The sequence below is a fragment of the Lonchura striata genome, chromosome 37, assembly GCF_050655825.1.
Source record: "Lonchura striata isolate lonStrDom1 chromosome 37, ASM5065582v1, whole genome shotgun sequence".
NCBI classification, from domain to species: domain Eukaryota; kingdom Metazoa; phylum Chordata; class Aves; order Passeriformes; family Estrildidae; genus Lonchura; species Lonchura striata.
The window spans coordinates 2,230,584-2,252,342 of record NC_140739.1 but is presented as its reverse complement, the minus strand read 5'-3'; the positions used below and the strand labels follow the sequence as shown (position 1 = coordinate 2,252,342).

Below are 21,759 nucleotides of genomic sequence, written 5' to 3'. Positions count from 1 at the left end.
ACATTTTGGGAAAAAATCCTGAAATTCTGGGAGAAATCCTGAATTCCTGGGGGAAAAACTCAAAATGCAGCCTCAAATATCCCCAAAATCCAACCAGGAACTGCCCCAAAGCTTCCCCTTCTACCAAATGTCCATGGTAAGAGACAAATCAGAGTAGAAGTCCTGGGATTTTGGGAACAATCCTGAAATTCTGGGAAAAACTCCAAAATCCTTGGGAAAAAACCCAAATCCAGCCTCAGTTATCCCTAAAATTCACCCTAACGCCCCCCCCCCCCCCCCCCCCTCACCCGCCAAAGCTTCCCCTTCCGGGACAAACCAGTGGTAATAGCAGAATCTTCAGGCAAATACCCAAATTTTGGGAAAAATCCTGTAATTCTGGGACAAAAGCACAAAATTCAATTGGGAACCCACCCAAAATCCATCCAGGAGCCCCCAAGAATTCACCCTGAATCTCCCAAACCTTCCCCTTCTACCCCACAGTGAGACCCAAATTCAGGGAAAAATCCACAGATTCTTGAAAAAACAGGAAATCTTGGGAAAAAGCCTGAAATCTGGGGAAGAAACGGAAATCTCACCAGAAATCCACCCCGCAATCCCCTGGGAATGACCCCAAATCCCTGCTGGAACCTCCCCAATTCCTCTGAATTACCCCAAAATCCTGCTGAAATTCCCCGAATTCCTTCTAGGACTTGCCAAAATCCCTCAAAAACGTCCCTGATTGCTTCTGGAACTGCCCCAGATCCATTCTGGAGCATCCCCAAATCCCTCCGAACTTCTGAAAATCCCTTGGAAGACCCCAAAATCCCTCTTGAAACTCTCCCAGATCCCCTCTGAATTCCCCCAGATCCCTCAGAAAGCCCCAGATCCCCTCTGGAGCCTCTTCCAGATCCCCCCAAAATCCTCGGGAACAACCCCAAACCCCCCGAGCCGTCCCCAGCTCCCCCCGGAGTGATCCCAAATCCCCCCGGAGCCAGCCCAGGTCCCCTCTGGAAGCTCCCCGAGTCCCTCGGGAAGCCGCAGATCCCCGGGAGCCGCCGGGCAGCGCCGGGAAAGCCCAAAGCCCCGCGGCAGTGCCGCATCCCGGCCGGAGCTGCCCCGGGAGCCCCGCGGGGCCGGGGCCGGGGCCGGGATGCGCCGTCCCAGCGGATCCAGCGCGCCCGGCCGGGCTCGGCCAGCGCGGCCCAGGGCAGGGAGCGCTGGTGGGGCGGGAGCGGGAGCGGAGCGCGAACGGGACCAGCGCAGAGCCAAGGGGGGAGAGGCCCCGGCCCCACAGAGAGCGGGGCCGGAGCGCGGGGCCGGGCGGGGATGGCTCGGCGATTGTTCCGGGCGATTCGGGCACTCGCAGCGATCTCTGCGGGATTCTTGGGCTGCTTCTGGGAGGTTTGGCTGGGATTTTGAGGGAAATTTTCGTGGGGATTTTTTGGGTGGATTTCCTCGCACTTCGGGTGGGATGTGATAGGACTTGGGGGCATTTTTTGGGGAATTTGAGAGGGGTTTGGTGGGATTTCGGCGCGGATTTTTTGAGTGTATTTGGTGTGGATTTTGGGGGGGTTTAGGGAAATTTTGGTCGGATATTTTGGGTGATTTGGTGGGATTTTTTGTGTGGATTTTGTGTGATTGGGGGATTTTTGGCTGCATTTTTGTACAAATTTTTCTCTGTGGATTCTGTGGGATTTTCATGGGGATTTAGTGGGACTTTTTGTGGGATTTTTGTGTGGCATTTAAGGGGATTTTGGGGGCGATTTTTATGGGGATTTTGAGGGATTTCTGTGAGCCTTGGGGTGATTTTTTGTGGATTTTTTTGGGTGAGTTTTGTGGGCTTGTGGGTGGAATTTTTGTGGAGATTTACCTGGGATTTTGTGTGGTTTTTCTGGCATTTTCAAGGAATCTACAGTGGAATTTTTGTGGGAATTTTATGGTATTTTTGGTGGGATTTTTTGTGAGGATTTTGAGTCGATTTCTATTGGATTTTGGGGAGTTTTGGGGGATTTTTTAGGAAGATTTTAGTTGGGTTTTGGGTGTTTTGGGGGGGATTTTTATGGGATTTTGATGATATTTTTGTGAGGACTTTTGGTGATATTTTTGTGAGGGTGAGTGGTGCCTTTGGTTCCAACCCACTTTCCTCCCCGAGCCAACGTTACCCACTCCCTCACACGTCCCCCCCGTGCCTTCCCACTGCCTTGTCCTGTCAGGGCTTCCACAGCCCCTCATCCCTTCGTGGCCCCGTCCCCTCAGGGTCTCCCCCAGCCTGGCCAACCTGCCCCATCAAGAGGCACCTGGGAGCCCTCAGCATTCCAGGCAGCAACACACGGGCAGGAGGACACGGATGGCGCTTCCTGCCTGGGACAGGGCTTGTGGCCATCTCCAGGCACCGCTCTCACAGAGATCCCCACAGCTCCAGCCCCTGCCCATCTGCTCTGTGGGCAGCACAAAGGCTTCAGCAGAACCACCAAAGGCCAAGGGGCTTCTGGCCATTTTCCCTGCAACCCTGCATGCCTGGGCAGCTTGCTGAGCCCAGGAACCCTTTTCTCCCTCTTCCCCTAGGCCCTGCAGAGCCTGGGCAGCAAAAGAAAGATCCTGGGAGTCTGTCTATTACAACACATCCTATATTTCTATGCTAAAGAAAAACAAAAAGAAGAAAAGAACAATCCTAAAGAAACGAAACATTCCTGCTGGCTCGAGTGGCCCCAGCAGACAGAGCCTCTGGGATCAGCTCTCTGCAGAGCTGCAGCAGCGCAGCCAGCCGAGCCCCGACAGACGAGGCCGTCTCCTCCATGCCCTGCAGAGCCGATCATGCAGGCTGTGGAAGCGGGAATATCGAGCTCTCTCTATTCCCTGGAGGACAGACAATGTTTGAACTGCCAGGCTCGCAACGGCAACACTGATGTCATTGGCCGTGTCTTCTAGGGCTGAAAGAGAGAGGAACAGCGCCATGGTCAGTTCCCGCATCTGAGGGGACCCGAGGAGATCCCTGTGCCAGGGCCATCCCAGCCGGCTCTGGCTATGGCCAGCAGGGAGCAGGGACCAGCTGCATCAGCCCAAAGCTGCTGGCCACGAATCCCCCAGGTGCCCTGAAAGCTCTGTGTGCTCTGTCCACGCTGCCCCTGGTCCGCACAGGGAGCAGAGCCCTCCACAGCCGGGGCAGGGCTCGCAGCTCCCCCGGCAGCCCTCGCGTGCAGCCCGCTGCCCTCACTCACCCTCACAGATGAGATGGAGCTCTTCCTTCCTCCCCCTCAGGTACCGCCCGGCCGTCCCTGGGAACACAGAGCCTGTCAGGCCCAGCGGCACAGCTCCCTGCCAGCGGCGCCGCCAGCCCTGTGCCCACACGCCCTCCTGGCCCGGCTCGTGGCTCACCCATGAACCTGACGGCCGCCTCTCGCAGGGGCTCCTGTGGGCTCTGCAGGTAGGGCAGGGCCCGGCGCAGGTGCTCGGCCACGCTGCTGCTGTCCTCTGCCAGCTGGAGAGAGCGACAGGAGGGAAGGGTTGGCCCCGCAGCCCCCCGGGCCGGGGCTCCATGGGCACCCGGCTCGGGCCGCAGGAGCCTGGAGCAGAGCCCGCGCGGCCTCGGGCTGCAGCAGCGGGCAGGGGCACAGCTGCCAGCCCGCACACCGAGCACCGCGCTCAGGGGCTGCTCCAGGCTGGGGCTGCGACTTCCCGGCCCTCCTTACCAGGATCTCAATGAACCTCCACAGTTTCTCCTTCTTCACAGGTTTTTCAAGATCTCTCCTGTTTACGAATTTGGCCACACAAAGCAGGGTTTCCCAAGAAGCCTGGAGAGCAGTAGAGACACGGAAATGGCCCCACAGCCCAGGATCAGCATCCCTGTGCCAGGGCCAGGAGGAGGATGCAGCCTGCCAGGCGCCAGGGCAGGAGGCAGCCAAGCCCCCTCCCAGGGCGACAGCAGCAGCCCGTGAGTCCTCACCTCTGCCACACTCTGATTCTCATCATGGCAGTGGAAGAAGAGTGGCAGCAGGCTGTGACACACTTGTGTCATCAGGAGCTTTTTCTCTTCTTCCACTACAGTAGACAGCAAGGCTCGAAATACAAACATGGAGATCCACTGCACATGCCAGTCATCCTGTGTAACAGGAAGGAAACAAGACCTTGGCATCAGCTGATTCTGGCCCACCTTGGCGCAGGCCTGCATCTCCACAGGGCACCACAAGTCTGGGCAGCAGCCAGTGGCCGTGGCTGAGGGCACAGAGCCTTACGTGTTCAAAGAGTGGCAGGAGCACCTTAGCCAGCTGCAGGGCGATGGGGCTGGGTATTGGGGTGTCATTATCCAGGAACAAATCACTAAGTAGAACAATGCTCATCCTGACCACATCAGTATCATTTTCCTGCAGGAGCTCCCCGAGGCTTTCGGTCAGGCTCCGCATTCTTTTGGCCTGTGCGGAACAAAAGTGTGTGAAAGGCCACCCTGCTGCCACAGGGCCTAGAGGCCAAAGGCCTGTCCCGCAGCCCTCGGGCAGCTGAAGTGGGAGGCAGGAGAGCTGGGAGCGGCTGACCCAGTGCCTGAAGACCAGCAACTGTGTTCCCCAGCACCACGCTGCCTGCACGGCTTCAGCTGCTGCCCCCTCCTTACCAGCGAGGGATTATCCCTGACCAAGAGGAGGGCTCTCAGAACCTGGCGGCGCATCTCCGTGTGCTCACTCAGCAAGTGCCTCGACAAGAGATCCATGATGCTGTCACTGCATGCACTCAAGTCCAGGCAATGCAGGACCTGAAAGGCACAGGGCAGTGACAGGGGACCCGGCCGGCAGGAGCCCAGAACCGCACAGGGCGGGGACCAGGCAGCAGCGCAGGGCGTGGGCACCATCCCAGGCAGCTGCGGCTACGAGAGGGCAGAGAGCTGGGAGGCAGCGCCGGCCTTCAGACTCACCTCCACAAGGAATGCCAGGGCAGGGAAGTGCCAGTATGGCATCTCTTTGCGGAGCAACTGAAGGAGATAGTCTAAGATGCTTTTACACTCATCGATGGATTCTTTGCCCATCTCCCTGGAAGGCAGAAAATGGCACTAAGATGTGGCAGCAGCTCTCTGGCCTCAGAGAGAAACAAACAACTTTCCCAGGCATCGCCTGAGAAAGTCTGAGAAGATCAGAGGAAAGAATGAAAAAACATTCTTATCTTAACATGCTGCACCTGGCATTGTGAACATTCGGAATATGTTACAGAGATTTGTCTACCAAAATGTGCTTTCTTAAGTAACTAATGGTATAGTGTTTAGACTAGAAAACACATTAAATCAACCTATATCATAACTATCTATAAGAACAATGGGTTTCTTAATAATAATTATTATTGATCGGACCTCTGAAATACATGGAGTCAGTGATAATTACTGGCCGGGGGCCCGCTCCTACGACACTAAGACCCTGAGTCGGGGGGGGAAGCCCCTCCCAGGACAGACTGATGCAGTTCTTGTCTTTACCCCCCACCCTGCAGGGGGACCTGGGCCCTTTGAGATGTGGCTGCTGCTGGGCACCCTCCTCTCCCAGCCTTTCCCAGTCTGCTTGGCTGTCCCTCGTCCCTCTGGCCCATGGCCATGGGGACTGAGTGGGATATCCCAGCCACAGAGCACAAATGCCGGGAGCAATGGGGAGAAGGGGGTCTCACCTGGCCAGCAGACCCACGGCATAAATGTGGGTGTCAGCACAGAGCAGCGTGTCCCAGCCACGCTTGCGCTCCATTGACAACACCACATCCTCATAGTCCATTTGGCACAGCAGGGACTTCAGGGTCCTCACTGCAAACCTGAGTGCAGAGCAAAGCCCGGGTCACACTGGGAGCACTGGCTCCTGCCCTGGCCATGTGGCAGGGACAGAAGGATTGGGATAGAGCACCTGTTGGGGCTGCTGGCAAGGCCATGTTCTTCCTGGCATCCCTTCCAGAAGGTATCCACCTCCTCTGGCATCTCTTTGGTGCTGAAGAACACTTGGAAGAGCAGATGCACAAATAACTGCGGGAAATGCTCATCCACTATATCTGGGACACAGCGCTCCTGAAGGATCTTCCATATCACCACAGTTGCCTGCAAAGGACAAAGCCCCCCGAGGCAGCGTTCAGTGCCAAGGTGTCCGTGGGACAGGGCCCGAGCGTGGCAGGGAGAGGCCCAGAGAGACACAGGGGGAGCAGCGGGCCTGGTGGCCCTGCAGCTGTCCCTAGGCCAGCTTTCAGGCCAGTGCCTGAGGCAGGGAGATGCAGTGGGGAAAGGAGGATGGAGAGCTGCTGGACAGGTGGCCTTGGGGCCAGCAAAGTCCACTGGCAGAAACTCACAGCCAGGGCAAAGACAGTCATTCTGTTCCCATCGCAGGTGCTCGTGCTGTGCTCTGGCCAGCTCCCCAGCACATCCAGTAGTATCTGCTGTGCCAGCTCTGCAGTCCAGGGTGTGCACATGATGGTCTTCCACATGGCCATGGCAGCTCTGCAGGGTTAGAGCTCTGTCTCAGGGCATCTCAGACACAGCACCGTGGTCTGGGCATCTCTAGAGGCCCGGGTTGACTGCCGGCTCTGCCTTTGCCCACTGCCCCTCTCCAGCAGCAGCCAGGCAGCCCAGCCCTGTGGGGACAGGCCCCTGTGGGACAACGAGGGAGCATGGCAGCAGGCTTGGGGCTGACATGCCAGGGCCTGGAAAGGGAGCAGCCAGAGGGCCCTGGGACTCTCTGTTGGTCAGAAACCTGGCCCAGGCTGTACAGGGCGATGGGTTGGGGTGAGCCCTGAGCCCTCTGGGCAGACGGGCCCCATACCTGTCACAGGATGGGGCCACACGCAGGAGTGTCATTACTGCCTCATTTGGCTGCGCTTCTGTGAGATACAGCAGGGCGTTGTCCAGCCTGTGCTCAGCAGAATCATTGGCCATGAGCCACTGGTGGATGTATCTCACCATGCCGGGCACCTGGAGAAGGCACAGGGAGACTTGGAAAGCTGCCAGAGGGATCAGCGTTCCCAGGGTCCCCAGAGAAGTGCTTCCCTTCCCGCCGCACTGCGATGGCCTCAAAGGCTCACAGGGGCCAGCACTAGTGGCTTGGGAAGCCATGTGACTCATGGGGCAATTGAAGCCTGGCCACATCTGCTTACTTGCTCTGCTCTGGGAACACCACTCTGCACAAGCAAATCCAGCAGGGCGGCACTGGTCTCATGTCCGAGGAGCTCTGAGTATGCTCTGAGCCCAGGGCTCATGACACTGGTCTCTTCCTGCCGAATTCTCTTGATGAATTTGCAAACAAGCTGTAGGAGAAGAGCAAGAAGCCATGGGGTGCTGCAGGTGTGCTGCTGGGCTGAGCAGTGACAGCAGGCCCAGCCCAGGTGGGGATGGCTGCAGGTACCTGTGCTGTTCTGTGGAAGCGGCCATGGGCGGGTTCCTGCTCTTGTGTCTGGTCCAGGGCTGCATCTGGGAAAGAGCGAGCGCAGCCAGGGCTGAGGGTCTGCGGGAGAGGCCGGAGAACACAGCCCAGCCCTGCGCTGCCCAGGCAGGGACAGCCCCGTGACGGCCCAGGGCATGGAGCACGGCTGTGGGGTGTCTGCCCGGCCCCTATTCCATCCTGACCATGGGCATGGCCCCAGGGGATGGGATGGCATGGCATGGCATGGCATGGCATGGCATGGCATGGCATGGCATGGCATGGCATGGCATGGCATGGCATGGGGCCAAGCTGGCTGCAGGCACCAGCCCTGTGGCCCAGCTCTGCCACTCACCCTTCTGCCGTGGCTGGAACTGCTCCAGCTCTTCAGGCTGCTGTGCTGGGGCAGCTCCAGGGCCTTCTTTCTCCTCCTTCCCCCAGGCCAGCTTGGGCACGCTCGCAGGTCTGTGCTCTACGACACTGCCTGGATTCATGGCTGCTTGCAGAAGGTGAAAAGGAAAAGGTCCAAGTCAGCAAGTGCTGCAGTCGTGCCTTGAGGGCACCTGCAAGTGTGAAGACTTGGCAAGGCTACAGGACAGCAAGTCCTGCACTCTGCTCTTGGGGCTCCAGCCACAAGGACAGGAGACTCCTGTCAAGGACAGTGAAAAGCAAATGCCACAGTCTGCCCTCGAGGGCAGCTGCAGAAGATTTGCCTTGGGAAGGCCAGGGGTCACCAAGTGCTCTGCTCTGGCCACGAGCTCACCTGCAGGAGTAATACCTCGGGAAAGCTCTGGGTCAGCAAGGAACGAGTGGCTGTGCGAGGGCTCCTCACAGCACCGCTCTCTCGCGTCCTCTCTCGTCGTGTGCACCGAGCACTGTGGAGTGTAACTGTAACTTGTAACTGCCAACACCTCTGCCAGAGCGTGTCACCAAGGGCCCTTGGAATCCCTGCCCCGTTCCATTCCACGGTGACCATGCTGCACCGTGTCACCAAGGGCCCTTGGAATCCCTGTCCCGTTCCATTCCACGGTGACCATGCTGCACCCTGTCACCAAGGGCCCTTGCACGCACTGCCACCTGCCCTGGGGCCACCCCGTGCCCACCCAAAGTGGCCCAGGTTGGAAGGAATCCCTGGCCCCAAGTGTCTGAGACAGCCCAACGGGATCTTTAGGAATGACTCAGACCATCAGCCAACGCTGCCCTGCTCTGCAGGCTCAGGGCAGCAGAAGGAGCCCCCACGGGCTCTGCAGGAGCTGGCAGAGGCTGCCCAGCAGGGAGGCCATGGGGCACAGAGCCCCAAGGCTGCCCAGGGCCCCACGGCACAGGGGCCGTTCCCAGCCCCAATGCTCCTGTCCTGGCCTGGGCTGCACAGGGGCTGTGGCACCATGGCTGGGCCAGCACAGGGCCACAAAGGGGCCCCGCAGCCGCTGCCGGGGCTGGCAGCAAGTCCGGGCACAGACAAGGAATTGCTGAGCATGGCCTGCGCTGGCCAGGGCTGACTGTGCCAAAGGCAGAGCTCAGCTGCTCTTGATGCCTGCAGGAAAAGTCAAGAGGCCAAAGAGCCTCCATGGCTGTGCTGGGGACAGAGGCTGGAGGAGGGAAATGCAGGGAAGCTGTGGCATGGGGAGGACATGCAATTCCAGCAGACACCTCAGCCTGCAAGGTGCTCTGCTCTACCTCAGCTCCTCTCTTAGATATGCCAATCCCAGCTCAGCACCTCAGGGTACTGGAGCCCAACAAGTAGAACATGCCTGTTCATGGAAAGGGGAGCAGGTTTCAATATCTCTCTGTTCCATAACATACAAGCAAATCTTTATTATCTGGCTCACTGGAGAACTTTGAAGAAATGGTAATGTTTTCCCACCCAGAACAGCAATTTCCTGGCTCTACTGCTTTCTTCTACTGATGGCAGGAGAAGAAATACTCATCTTCCCCTCTACCTCTGCCACCAACATTCAGTATAATATTTCATGACGCGCTTCCTTTGGGTGTTTCCAGGACTCCTGGTTAAATGGCCCTATCTAAGGACATCTCTTCATTTAGAGCAGCTGCATGTATGTCCTTCCCATTGCTCCCAGATTTCCTCCTGCAGCTGTTCTCTGGTCATTCCAATGCATCTCCTTTAAATGGCTTCATGCTTTGAGCTTTTGGGAGTTTCCCAATTTTTCAGAAGTTTAAATAACTCCTTACTCAGCATCTTATTGTAAGTTTTACCTATCACCTCTTCTTATGCCTTTGTCTAAAATCCTGCCTTTATGGCAATGCCTTGTAGATGGTGGACATGTCAGATGCTGCTGGGATGTCACAAGGAGCAGAGGGAAGGGTTTTGCTTGATTCAATTTATCATATTCACATTTTTTGATGTTGGCCATGAAGAGAAAGTTTTCAGTACCCTCCTACCCCTGCCTCTGTGCGAACTGGCCAAGGAGAGACCGGGCGGGGGCGGCAAAAGTCTGCAGGCGGTGCCAGGGAGTCTGATGGGGCAGGGCGGGGCGCTCCCAACCATGGCTGGGCGGGGGCCGCGACAGACAGGGGCAGGGGCAGGGGCAGGGGCAGGGGCAGGGGCAGGGGCAGGGGCGGGGAGAGAGGGGATGCGAGAGTGTGCGGCCGTGCGAGCGGGAGCGGCGGGGGCGGTGGGGAGCGGTGGTGTCTGAGGAGCCGGGCGTGTGTCCCTGTGTCTGTCTCTCTCTCTGTGTCAACGAGGCCCGAGGGCGGGCGGCTTCGTGCCGGCCCCGGGCGCCTCGGCACCGAGCCCCCGCGGCCCCCCAGGCTCCTTCCGAGCACCGAAGACCTCTGCCGGCCCTGAAGGAACCGGCCCCAAAGCGGCCGCCCGCTTGCCGGCGGTGCTGCCGGCGGCGGGGCGGGCCGGGCCGAGTCGCACCGGGGCCGGCGGCTGCGAGCTGATTTCCGCCGCACGGACGGGCTTCTCTTCCCCGCTGGCCCCGCTGACATTCTCTTCTGCGGGGCAGGGCTGTGTCGGCTCCCGGACGGGCGGCGGGGGGCACTGGGGACGCCGTTTCCACAGTTCTGCACCTCAGGAGACCCGAGCACAGGGCACGGGCTGCCCGTCGGCTCGCCTGCGGGTGCTCTGCATAATAAAGGAAACTGAACAAAATCTGCCAAGAAAATTTCTTTTTCGGCTAAGTTTCTCATACCAGGCAAATAGAAGAGCCATTCTTTCAAGAAAGGAGAAAATGGGGGGGAATAAAACCCTAAAGACAAACTGAATAAAACCCCAAACCAAAAAAATCTCAAAACAAAACACAAAACCCAAAGGAAAAAAACCCAAAAAATCCAAAACAAAACCAGAAAACCCAAAACAAAAGCCCTGCACCTCACCTGCCCTCCAAAAAACCACCCCAAAAAACGAAATACAACCCAGAAAAATACAAAAATATGTGTTGGTCTTGAAAGTGGGCGGTTTATGGGCTGGGATGGGGCTGCTAGAGCTGTCCGGCTCTGGGCTGTAAGGAGGCTGTGAGCTTCCCCTGGCTCCAGGGCCGCCGGTGCTGGGTCGGCACCCTTGCGGCAAGCGTTGTCAGGGGGCAGCAGGTCTACTCTTGCTCCAGGCAAGCCTGGGGCAACCAGGTCTACCCGTCTCCGGAGCCATCAGGTCTACCAGGATCTGGGGACTCCCGGCTCTTGGCGGTGCCCGTGCCACGGGCAGTGACGGGTGACATCAGGTCATCCCCAACTCCGCGCCGGCCCAGGGTTATCAGGTCTACCCAGCTCCAGGGTCACCTGGTTCGTGGCAGGACCTTCATGGCCAGGGTCAACAGGTCTACCCCGATGCTGAGTGACCGTAAGGTGTTGTGGCCAGGACAACAGGTCTACCCTGGCTCCGGGGCTGCTGGGTTCATTGCAGTGCCCTGGATGTGAGCGGTGGCGGGGGACAAAAGGTCTACCCTGGCTCCGGGCCGGCCCGGGGCCATCAGGACTACCCCTCTCCACGGCCGCCGTGCTCGTGGTTGCGCTCAAGCTGCGGGTGGGATTGACAGCTAGCAGAACAGAATGGTTGGAAAAAGATCTGCCACCACCAGACACCAGACCACACCCAACAGGGTCACCCACCTCCTCTTGTATATGGACGGTAATTAGGGGACCCGAAGACTTAAAACTAATTTAAAAAAACTTGCTAGAAGCTGATATACAGTAAGGTAGTAATAACCATTTCTGAGTTAAAGTACCACAGTAAAAGTTTAAACACTTTGTAATTCTTTAATAAGTGTCCTTTAGCCAAGGAAGTCAACTGAAGAAAGTTTTAGTTAGAATATTATTAAGTCTCACTTAGTTGCTAGGAATTAAGAGAATTACCCAAAGAAGCTAACCCTCAAAAGCCAGAGACTGTAAGTTGATGCGGGCTTAAGCCCGATCAAAGAAATAGTGGAGGGATTTATTATGAACAAAACAGCCTTGCTGAGACATTTCGGTTTGGGCTAAGTACTGACATTGAAATATTAATTAGCGAATTGCTCCTGGGAATCACCTACACCCCCACCCACACTACCATTCTAGGACTGGGATGCAAAATAGAGAGACCAGTGGAATCACGGGAGGGGGTTTTGGGGATGAAAACACCCCTAAGTGGAAGGCTGGGCACAGTGGAGGGGGCTGGATGGGTGCGCTGCTTGGGGAAAAGGGAACCACATCCCTGGTCTGTGTCTGACCTGTCACCATAGCCTGCAGGGGACCAGACTGGACTGGGCTGTGGGAAGCAGGAACAAAGGAACAACTCTTCCTGGTGTTCCCAGGAGGGAAGGACAGGGGACAGCTGCTGCTGCACTTTGGCAGCAGGCTCTGCACATGCCCTCACCCTTCGGCTACCAGGACTTCAGACACAGACTGCACACCTCTTCACCTCCGGCTACCAGTGTGCCACGGAGACTCCAGGGACAGACTCTGCAGCCTTCTCGCCCTTTGGCTACTGGGAAAAAGCTACAACAGCGGGGGTGAGCTCTGTATTGAGCTCCCTTGCTCTGCTGATCTTTTGAATAAAGAGCTGAACATTAATAAAGGCACGAGCCCTGTTTACTACATGAAGGCCCCCAAAATTCCACTAAAAAGCCCCAAAATCCCCTAAAAATCACCGCTGTTGTGCCCCCGTCCCCCGAATCCCCCATACCCCATTCAGGGTGAGCCTGGGACTGCCTGGGACCCCCAGATCTCCATAGGACCCCCTCCAGGAACCCCAAATCTTCCCCAGAGCCCCCCCCCAAAGTTGGCCCAGGACCCCCTGAGAGCCCCCAGACCCCAATTGCACCCAGCCCAGGATGCCCCCTGAGACCCCCTGAGACCCTTCCTAAGACCCCACCCAGGACCCTTCCAGGACCCTCCAGACCCCGCCCCAAACCCAACTCTGGACCCCCCAGCCTCTCCCCAGATCCCTCCAGGATGAATCAAAGACGGAAGCAATCCGGGCAGCAGGTATTCTTTATTGCAGCGCTGGGCACATGGGGGATCTCTCCTCCTAACATGTGCATCGTGCAGTTAAGAAAGCTGTGATTTATCTTACTAAAACATACATATTCATTACAAGTCTTGACAATTATTTACATATTCATGATTATTCCGAGATAAGGATGCGCAAGCGTAGTTGCATTTTTGGGTGGTCTTCGGTGGTCGTTAGGGGTCCTCTGGTGGTCGTCCATAGTCTTCATCACTCTGTCCGCTAGTTGAACTTTTATTTCGAGCATGCGTGGTAGTTTTTCTGTGCTCTGGGCCCCATCTTTTCCTCCCTTCATGATATATGGCCTATTCAACTGACCACAGTCCATCTGCTGAGTATGCATTCTTTACATATTATCAGGAAGCTTATCAGAGTAAAGGAAGCTTATCAGAGTAAAGTACATAGCCAAGGACAAAGTTTCTACATCTGTTTGCTAATGTCTAGAATAACAGGATACTGGTGCATATACATAGCACATAACGTTTTTTTCACTTAATTCTTTTCTAGTCATTTAACCCTTAAGTAGTTCTGAACAGGTCAGGTCCCTGTATCAAGTCCCCCCTTTTCTATAACCATTGCAAATTCTTTTGCAATCATATTACGCTTCCATATCTATATCTTTCAACATTAGTTGCTTCTTTGTTACAAAGTAAGACACACTTAATTAAAATCCAGACTATAATAATTAACAATATTACAAGTATTATGGAAATAAAAAGTTGTTTTAACCAATTCAAATTAGGTAACCAGGATGTTAGGACTTTCCACAATTCTTCAAATCCCCACGAGGTGTCATCCTTGGTTACTTCATGGAGTATCTTAGTCTGTTTCCAGATTTCACTTAAATCTGTAGCAATTCGATTATTCTGATCTACATATACACAGCAACTTGTATTTATAATGGTACAAACCCCCCCTCGTGAAGCCAATAATAAATCTAAAGCCATTCTATTTTGCTGTACTACTTGTGCAAGGCTATTTATCTCAATCTGCTGTGCTTGAATTGCATCTATTGTTTTATTTTCAATGTCTTCTACTACTGCTGAAATGTTTATTATAGCTTTTTCTAATTCACTTACCCCTAGCCAAGGGAGAAACCATCTAGCAAAGGAATGAAATGCATTCTGCCTTTTTATTAGGGGATTTTCTACTTCCCGTCTAATTCTTCGAATATGTGTTTGAAGCCAACCTTCGGATAAACGATTATGTATAGTTATGTTTGGGACTACGGCTCCCAGGGTGCATGTTCTTACCCAATTTTCAGGTAATACTTTCCATGCAGTATCATTGCACAGCCAATACCATCCTTTTCCTTCTGGAACTGGCCAGAGGGTACTATTAATAGAGGTGGGGGACCCGATATATTTTATTTTATTACAACTCGTTTGATTTCCTACATATTGGACGTTATTACAACTCTCAACTTTATCTAATCCTTTAGGTGGGTTACACCTCTGCACACATTTATAGTAAGATTTTTTAATTGGAGGGTTATGAATTTTTAATGGCTGAGCTCTATATGTATAATTTATCCAGGTGGTATTCTCCCAATATCTCGTCCACGGATTATTACCAGGTATGGGGATGCCTATTAACAAGATCTGTTTTCCACTGTATTCAGGCATATGTGTACATATCCAACAATTAGTTCTATTTAGAGTTCGAGATATACCTTCCGTCAGCGAAAGATGAAGATTCAAATCTCACCGTGCCCAGGCTCCCCCATAGGTCAAGATAATCTGGAGAATCGCAATCTGGTAGGTCCTACGGGAGTAGCAGTCCATGGTTTCGTAGGGGCCTTCTTTATTTTCGAGTAGTGAATCCAAGCTGGGTGTTCTTTAATCTTCACCGCAGTGAATGTTGTCAGCAGCACTTGATATGGACCTTTCCACTTTTCTTCCAAGGGTTGTCCTGAAAAATTCTTAACATATACATAATCACCAGGTTCAAAGGCATGGAGGGGGTGATCTAATCTCCTTACTCTAGTACCCAAAACATTTTTATGTATTTCTGATAATTGTTTCTGCAATGCTTTCATGTATTCCAGTAAATATCCTTCCCCAATTTGTGCCAATTCTTCACCCTTAAATTGAAGTTGATAGGGTCGCCCATATAATATCTCAAAAGGGCTTAAATTTTCCTTTGTCCGAGGTTTAACTCTTATTCTCAATAATGCCAATGGTAAAGCTTGGGGCCAAGTTAAATTTGTCTCCTGACTAATCTTTGCTATCTGTTGCTTGAGCATATGATTCATCTTTTCAACTTGGCCACTTGCTTGAGGTCTGTACGGGGTATGTAACTGCCAGTCTATTCTTAATGCTTTTCCCACTTGTTGAACAATTTTAGCATTAAAATGTGGTCCTCGATCGGAGGATATTGTCGATGGAACTCCGAAACGAGGAATTATTTCATTTAATAGTGCTTTAGTCACTTCTCGCGCTTTGTTAGTCCTGCAGGGATATGCTTCTGGCCATCCTGTGAAAGTGTCTGTCAGGACTAAAAGATATCTATACCCCCCTTTTCTGGGGAGCTCAGAAAAATCAATTTGCCATTGTTGCCCAGGGCAGTTTCCTTTACCTATCATCCCCAATTTTATTTTGCTAGTTGTGTCTGGATTATTTCGTTGACATATTTCACATTGCTGCGTTACCTGTTTTACTGTGGTATACAAATTTCGCCCTACTATTCTTTTGGTCACTTCTTTGTATAATGCATCTGCTCCCCAGTGGGTTTTTCTATGTTCTGCTTGTATTAAGGGCCACAAAATATTAGAAGGAACTAATATGTGACCTTCTTTCAACTGTATCCAGCCCTTTGTTCCGGGCTCACCTCCTAGATCATTAGCCAATTTCAAGTCTTCTTTTGAGTATCTAGGTGACTGTTCTAAATCAATTGGTTTACTGTCTGGTATCAAAGCACATACCTTAACTTCCTCTGCCACTCGCTTGGCCTCACTATCAGCCAATCGATTTCCTATTTCTTGGTCAGAGTTACCTTTTTGGTGTCCTCGGCAATGCATTATAGCTACTTTTTCCGGTAGTTGAATCACTTCCAATAATTTCAATATTTCTTCTGCATGTTTGATCTGTTTCTTCTGGGTGTTCAACAGTCCTCGTTCTTTCCAAATTGCTCCATGCGCATGCACCACCCCGAAAGCATATTTTGAATCAGTCCAAATATTTATCTTCTTTTCTTTTGCAAGTTCTAGTGCCCTTATAAGGGCCACTATTTCTGCTTTCTGGGCCGAGGTTCCTGCAGGAAGAGGGTTGGCTTCGATTACCTTTTGAGTAGTGGTTATCGCATATCCCGCTCTCCGCTGTCCCAGTTTCACGAAGCTGCTTCCATCTGTGTACCAGGAGTCTTCAGCGTCTTCCAGAGGGGTGTCCTGGAGATCTGGACGGCTCGAATAGGTGGCTTCGATGGTCTCTATGCAGTCGTGGGACAGTGGTTCTCCTTGGGCACCGCTGAGAAAAGAAGCTGGATTTATAATGTTAGTAACAATTATTTCTATATCATCTTGTTCTACCATGATGGCTTGGTATTTCAGAAATCTCTGTGGGGAGAGCCAATGGTTCCCTTTTTGTTCTAACACAGCTGAGACAGTATGGGAAACCATTACCGTTATCTTCTGCCCTAATGTGAATTTGCGTGCTTCTTGAATGTTTATTACAACCGCCGCCACTGCACGTAGGCATCCTGGCCATCCTTTGCTTACCTCGTCTAGCTGCTTGGAGAAGTACGCCACTGCCCGCTTGTAAGGGCCAAGTTCTTGGGCTAATACTCCAAGTGCCATCCCCTGTCTTTCATGTGAGAATAATAAAAAGGGTTTAGAGACATCTGGTAAGCCGAGGGCCGGAGCCTTCATCAGTTCCTTTTTAAGTTTCTTGAAGGCGGCTCGAGCCTTTGCCGTCCATTCTATTTTAAGTCGGGTTTTCTTTAGCAGTTCATATAGAGGTTTAACTATTACACCATAGTTGTATATCCATAAGCGGCACCAACCTGCCATTCCCAAGAATGTCCGCAATTCCTTGGCTGTTTGAGGCTCCGGGGTGCGACAAATTGCCTCTTTTCGCTCAGTTCCTAATTCTCTTTGTCCTCTGGAAATTTCTAATCCTAAATAAGTTACTCGCTGTTGCACTATTTGAGCCTTTTGTTGGGATACTCTGTATCCATTCATTCCTAGGAAATTGAGAAGTTCTACAGTCCATGAGAGACACTCTTCCCTGTCTTCAGTGGCTATTAAAAGATCATCAACATATTGCACGAGGACTCCTTTACTATCTGGGGGAGTCCAATTTTCCAAATCTTTAGCTAACTGATTTCCAAAAATCGTAGGGCTGTTTTTAAATCCTTGTGGTAATACTGCCCAAGTTAATTGTGTTTTTCTTCCTGAATCCGGATTTTCCCATTCAAAAGCAAATAGCTTCTGACTTTCTGAGGCCAGCGGCAAACAGAAGAAGGCATCTTTGAGATCCAGTACAGTAAACCAATGTAAGGTATCTCTCAATTTAGTTAATAGTGTATATGGGTTGGCTACAACCGGGTGGATGTCTTCAACTATTTTATTAATTGCCCTTAGGTCTTGTACTAATCTATAACTTTTTCCATCTGCCTTTTTAACGGGTAAAATAGGAGTGTTGTATTCTGATTCACATTCCATTAGTAAATTGTATTGCAGAAATCGATTAATAATATTTTTGATTCCTTCCCTGTCTTCTAGCCTTAAGGGATATTGTTTAATTCTTACCGGCTTTACCCCTGGTTTCAACTTGATTACGACAGGGCTTGCATTTTTGGCTTTCCCCGGAACTTCACTAGCCCAAACCCCTGGATATACCGGGTCCAGAACCTCTCTAGGTATTTCAGAATGGCTTTGAGTTTGTATTAAGGCTAGACTCAAAACTTCCACTAATTGTTCTTCTTGAATTTGAAATTCAATTTTCCCTTTCTGAAAAACAATTTTTGCCTCAAGTTGTTCTAGCAAATCTCGCCCTAGCAAGGGCTTTGGGGAATTTGGTAAATATAGAAACCTGTGAATTCCAATTTGTTTTCCAAGCCGATAATTAAGTGGTTTAAGGAAATAAGCTTTTTCCCTTTGTCCTGTAGCTCCAATTACAGTGATAAAATCTTTGTCTTTCGGCATTAATTGTTGGTTCAGTACCGAATAGGAAGCCCCGGTATCAACAAGGAAATCTATTTTTTTTTTCTCTTTCCCTAGCTCAATTTTAACCAGGGGATCCGCTAGGGTGGTTTCCCCCGGTCCCCTTCACTGGTCTGAGCCCATCTGGGCTAATAAAGGGGGCTTTCTTGCCAACTTAGGACATTCCCCCTTCCAGTGCCCTATCTCCTTACAGTATGCACACTGATTTGACTGTAAGGTTGGGCGCTGCCTCCTTTCTTTATTATTTTGAGTTCCACTTTTCTGCTTTTCCAATGCAGCCACCGTGGCTTCCGCAATTACCTGTCCCATTTTATACTTGCCCTGCTCCTCTCGGTTTCTATATATCTTCCAGGCTTCTTCTAGCAGCTTTTCTAAATCCCTAATATCAGGTTCTTTCAGCTTTTGGAGTTTTCTCCTTATGTCTTCTGATGACTGCCCCAAAAATAAGGAAACTAGCTGTTGTCTGCCTGTATCAGAAGCGGGATCTAGGGTGGTATATTTTCTCATAGCAGTCCGTAATTTGTCAAGAAACTCCGTAGGAGTTTCTGCCGAGTTTTGCTTGATTTCATATAAATTTGACCAATTTACTGCCTTCGGTACGGCCGTCCCGATACCAATTTTAATCCATTCTTGGTATCTTTTAAGTAGCCTGTAATCTTGGTCGTCATTTGGGTCCCAATTAGGGTCATCTCTAGGGACGTGGGTTTCGACCGTACCCTGAAGGGTTCCTGCCGTGATTTGAATTTGTACTTGTGTACGAGCACTTTTAATTATTAATTGTTTTTCTGTTTCAGTTAAGGCATCCAACATCAAATCTATATCTTTCCAATCTGGATCCTGATTTTTAACTATTAATTCAAATCGTTTTGCCACCCCTTCCGGATCATCCCGGTATCCCTTTACTACTTCTCGCCAAACATCCAAGTCATTCATAGAAAAGGGAATCTTAATTCTGGTGGGTCCTGTTGCTCCCATCGCTTGCCTTAACGGGGCTTGAATTATCAGCCCCATTTTACTCCGAGTTCGAGCTGTGATGGGAGAAAAGCTCATTTTTCCAGGGACAGCCTCACCGGATTTTTCTATGCGATTACTTTTATCTGATTCATCTGATGAGGTAGAGGGTCGGGATCTAAGGGGGGGAGGGGTTTCCGGGGGAGAAGGGGGTTGGGGTGGAGAACTATAATCTTCCATTCTTTCCTCTGTTTCTTTAAGTTTTACACACCTTTGCCCTATACTGCAAGCCGAACAACACCGTTTTAACCTAGTCCCATTCTTTCTCTGTTCCTTTTCCATAGCTAACACCAAAGGATCCTGGGGTGCTACGTTTATCCCACATTCCTTCTGCCATTCAGGGTGATTCCGCAAAGTGAAAAACATATCCGCATATCCCACTTCATCCCACTTTCCTTCCCTCCTTAAAAACAACATTAACTGCAACAAAGTATTATACTGCAAAGTTCCATTGAACGGCCACTTCTCACCATCTTCCAACTTATACAAAGGCCACTACTGGTTACAATATTTAATTAATGTTTTCTTATTCACTGTCCCTCCAGGAGTCCCACCTATTTCCTTCCAATGCATTAAAATACAACCCAAAGGGCTCTTCTTCACGATTCCTCCGCTCTGTCGTCCACCCATTATACTATGCACCAAACAGGACACTTTTTACAGCAACACAAAAGTCCAACAACAATCAGAATAATTCCAAAAATAAGCAACCAAACCCAGTACGTGTTAAACAGTTCCCAAACCATTAACTCAGAAGCGTATGTCTTAATATACCAAAGTAGTAGACCAAAACTAAATACGATCGTATAACAAACACAAACTCCGCGGGGAGCTTATTCAAAACCAAATACGATCGTATAACAAACGCTACCCCCTGCGGGGAGCTTAACCAAAACCAAATACGATCGTATAACAAACGCTACCCCCTGCGGGGAGCTTAACCAAATGACCGGTCCCAAACAAATAAAAATAAAGGATACCTGTGCCGCCGGGGCGAACGGAGTTCTTGTCTGCTCCCGCGGTGATCCGAATGAGGCGAGGAGCCCCTCCGGGAAGATCCCGGGGGTATCCTAGGGAGTCCTGTTCCCAGCGGGTCCCGCGGCCGAGCAGAGAGTCCTCCTGGCTGGCTCGCCAAATTGAATCAAAGACGGAAGCAATCCGGGCAGCAGGTATTCTTTATTGCAGCGCTGGGCACAGGGGGGATCTCTCCTCCTAACATGTGCATCGTGCAGTTAAGAAAGCTGTGATTTATCTTACTAAAACATACATATTCATTACAAGTCTTGACAATTATTTACATATTCATGATTATTCCGAGATAAGGATGCGCAAGCGTAGTTGCATTTTTGGGTGGTCTTCGGTGGTCGTTAGGGGTCCTCTGGTGGTCGTCCATAGTCTTCATCACTCTGTCCGCTAGTTGAACTTTTATTTCGAGCATGCGTGGTAGTTTTTCTGTGCTCTGGGCCCCATCTTTTCCTCCCTTCATGATATATGGCCTATTCAACTGACCACAGTCCATCTGCTGAGTATGCATTCTTTACATATTATCAGGAAGCTTATCAGAGTAAAGGAAGCTTATCAGAGTAAAGTACATAGCCAAGGACAAAGTTTCTACATCTGTTTGCTAATGTCTAGAATAACAGGATACTGGTGCATATACATAGCACATAACGTTTTTTTCACTTAATTCTTTTCTAGTCATTTAACCCTTAAGTAGTTCTGAACAGGTCAGGTCCCTGTATCAGGACCTCTCCCAAAAACCCCCAACCCCCCCCAGACCCTCTCTGGGACCCTTCCAGATCCCCCAAAGCCCCTCCCCAAAACCTCCAAAACCTCCTAGGACGCCACCAGGACCCCCCAAACCGCTCCCCCAACTCCGCCCACACCCTCCCAAGACCCCCCCTCCAGGCCCCTCTCAGGACCCATCCCCACCCCCCAGGTCCCCCCCAATGCTCCAAGACCCCTCCCCAGACTCTCCCTGACACCTCCAGGACCCCTCAGGATCCCCCACCCAAGAGCCCTCCAGGACGCCCAGACTCCCCCGAGGACTCCTCCATGAGCCATCCAGGACCCCCCAGAGCCCTCCCTAAACTCCCCCCGGATCCCTCCCCAAAGGCCCCCGATCCCCCCAGGACCCCTCCCCAGCCCCCCCAGCCCCTCCCAGCCCCCGGCCCCTGTGCGGAGCCCCCTCCCCAGCGTTGCGGCCCCCGCGGCTCCCGCGGCTCCCGCCTCTCCCAGCGCCTCCCCCGCTCTGGCAGCGCCGCCCGCAGGGCCCGCCCGAGCCCGGGGGGCGGGGCCGCCGGGGGAGGGGCGCCGCTCCCGGCTCCCTCTGATTGGCTGCAGCCGCGCGCTGATTGGTTGGTTCGGCACGGGGCGCGCCGCTATTGGCTGGAGGAGCCCGCGCGCGCGGTGCAGGCGGGAAATTGTCAGGGGAGCGCGGCTGAGGAGGGGCTGAGGTGGGGCCGGGGAAACTGAACGGGGGGTTTGGGGCGGCTCGGGGAGAAACTGGGGATTTCGGGGGGAACTGACAGGAAATAGGCGTGTGTCTGCTGGGTTTGGGGGAATGAGGGGGCTTTAGGGAGCTTTGGGGGGAGCTTGAGAGCTTCTGGAGCGTTCTCCGTTGGGTTTAGGGGGATCTGAGGGTAATTGCGGGGGTCCGAGGGGACTTTGGCGGAGTTGTGAGAGGAACTGGAGGGATCTGGGGGTTCTGAGGTGGCTCGGGTCAATTTTGGGGTAAAGTGGGGGGATCTGAGGGTAATTTGGGGGCTTTAGGTGGGTCTGGGGTGGATTTGGGGCTCTGG

General features: G+C 52.2%; 1 pseudogene; it reads right to left on the bottom strand.

Annotated features, from left to right (window-relative positions):
- Window positions 1-12,758: 12,758 nt before the first annotated feature.
- LOC144248459 (syncytin-A-like) lies at window positions 12,759-20,074 on the bottom strand (annotated as a pseudogene).
- Between the last annotated feature and the right edge of the window lie 1,685 nt (window positions 20,075-21,759).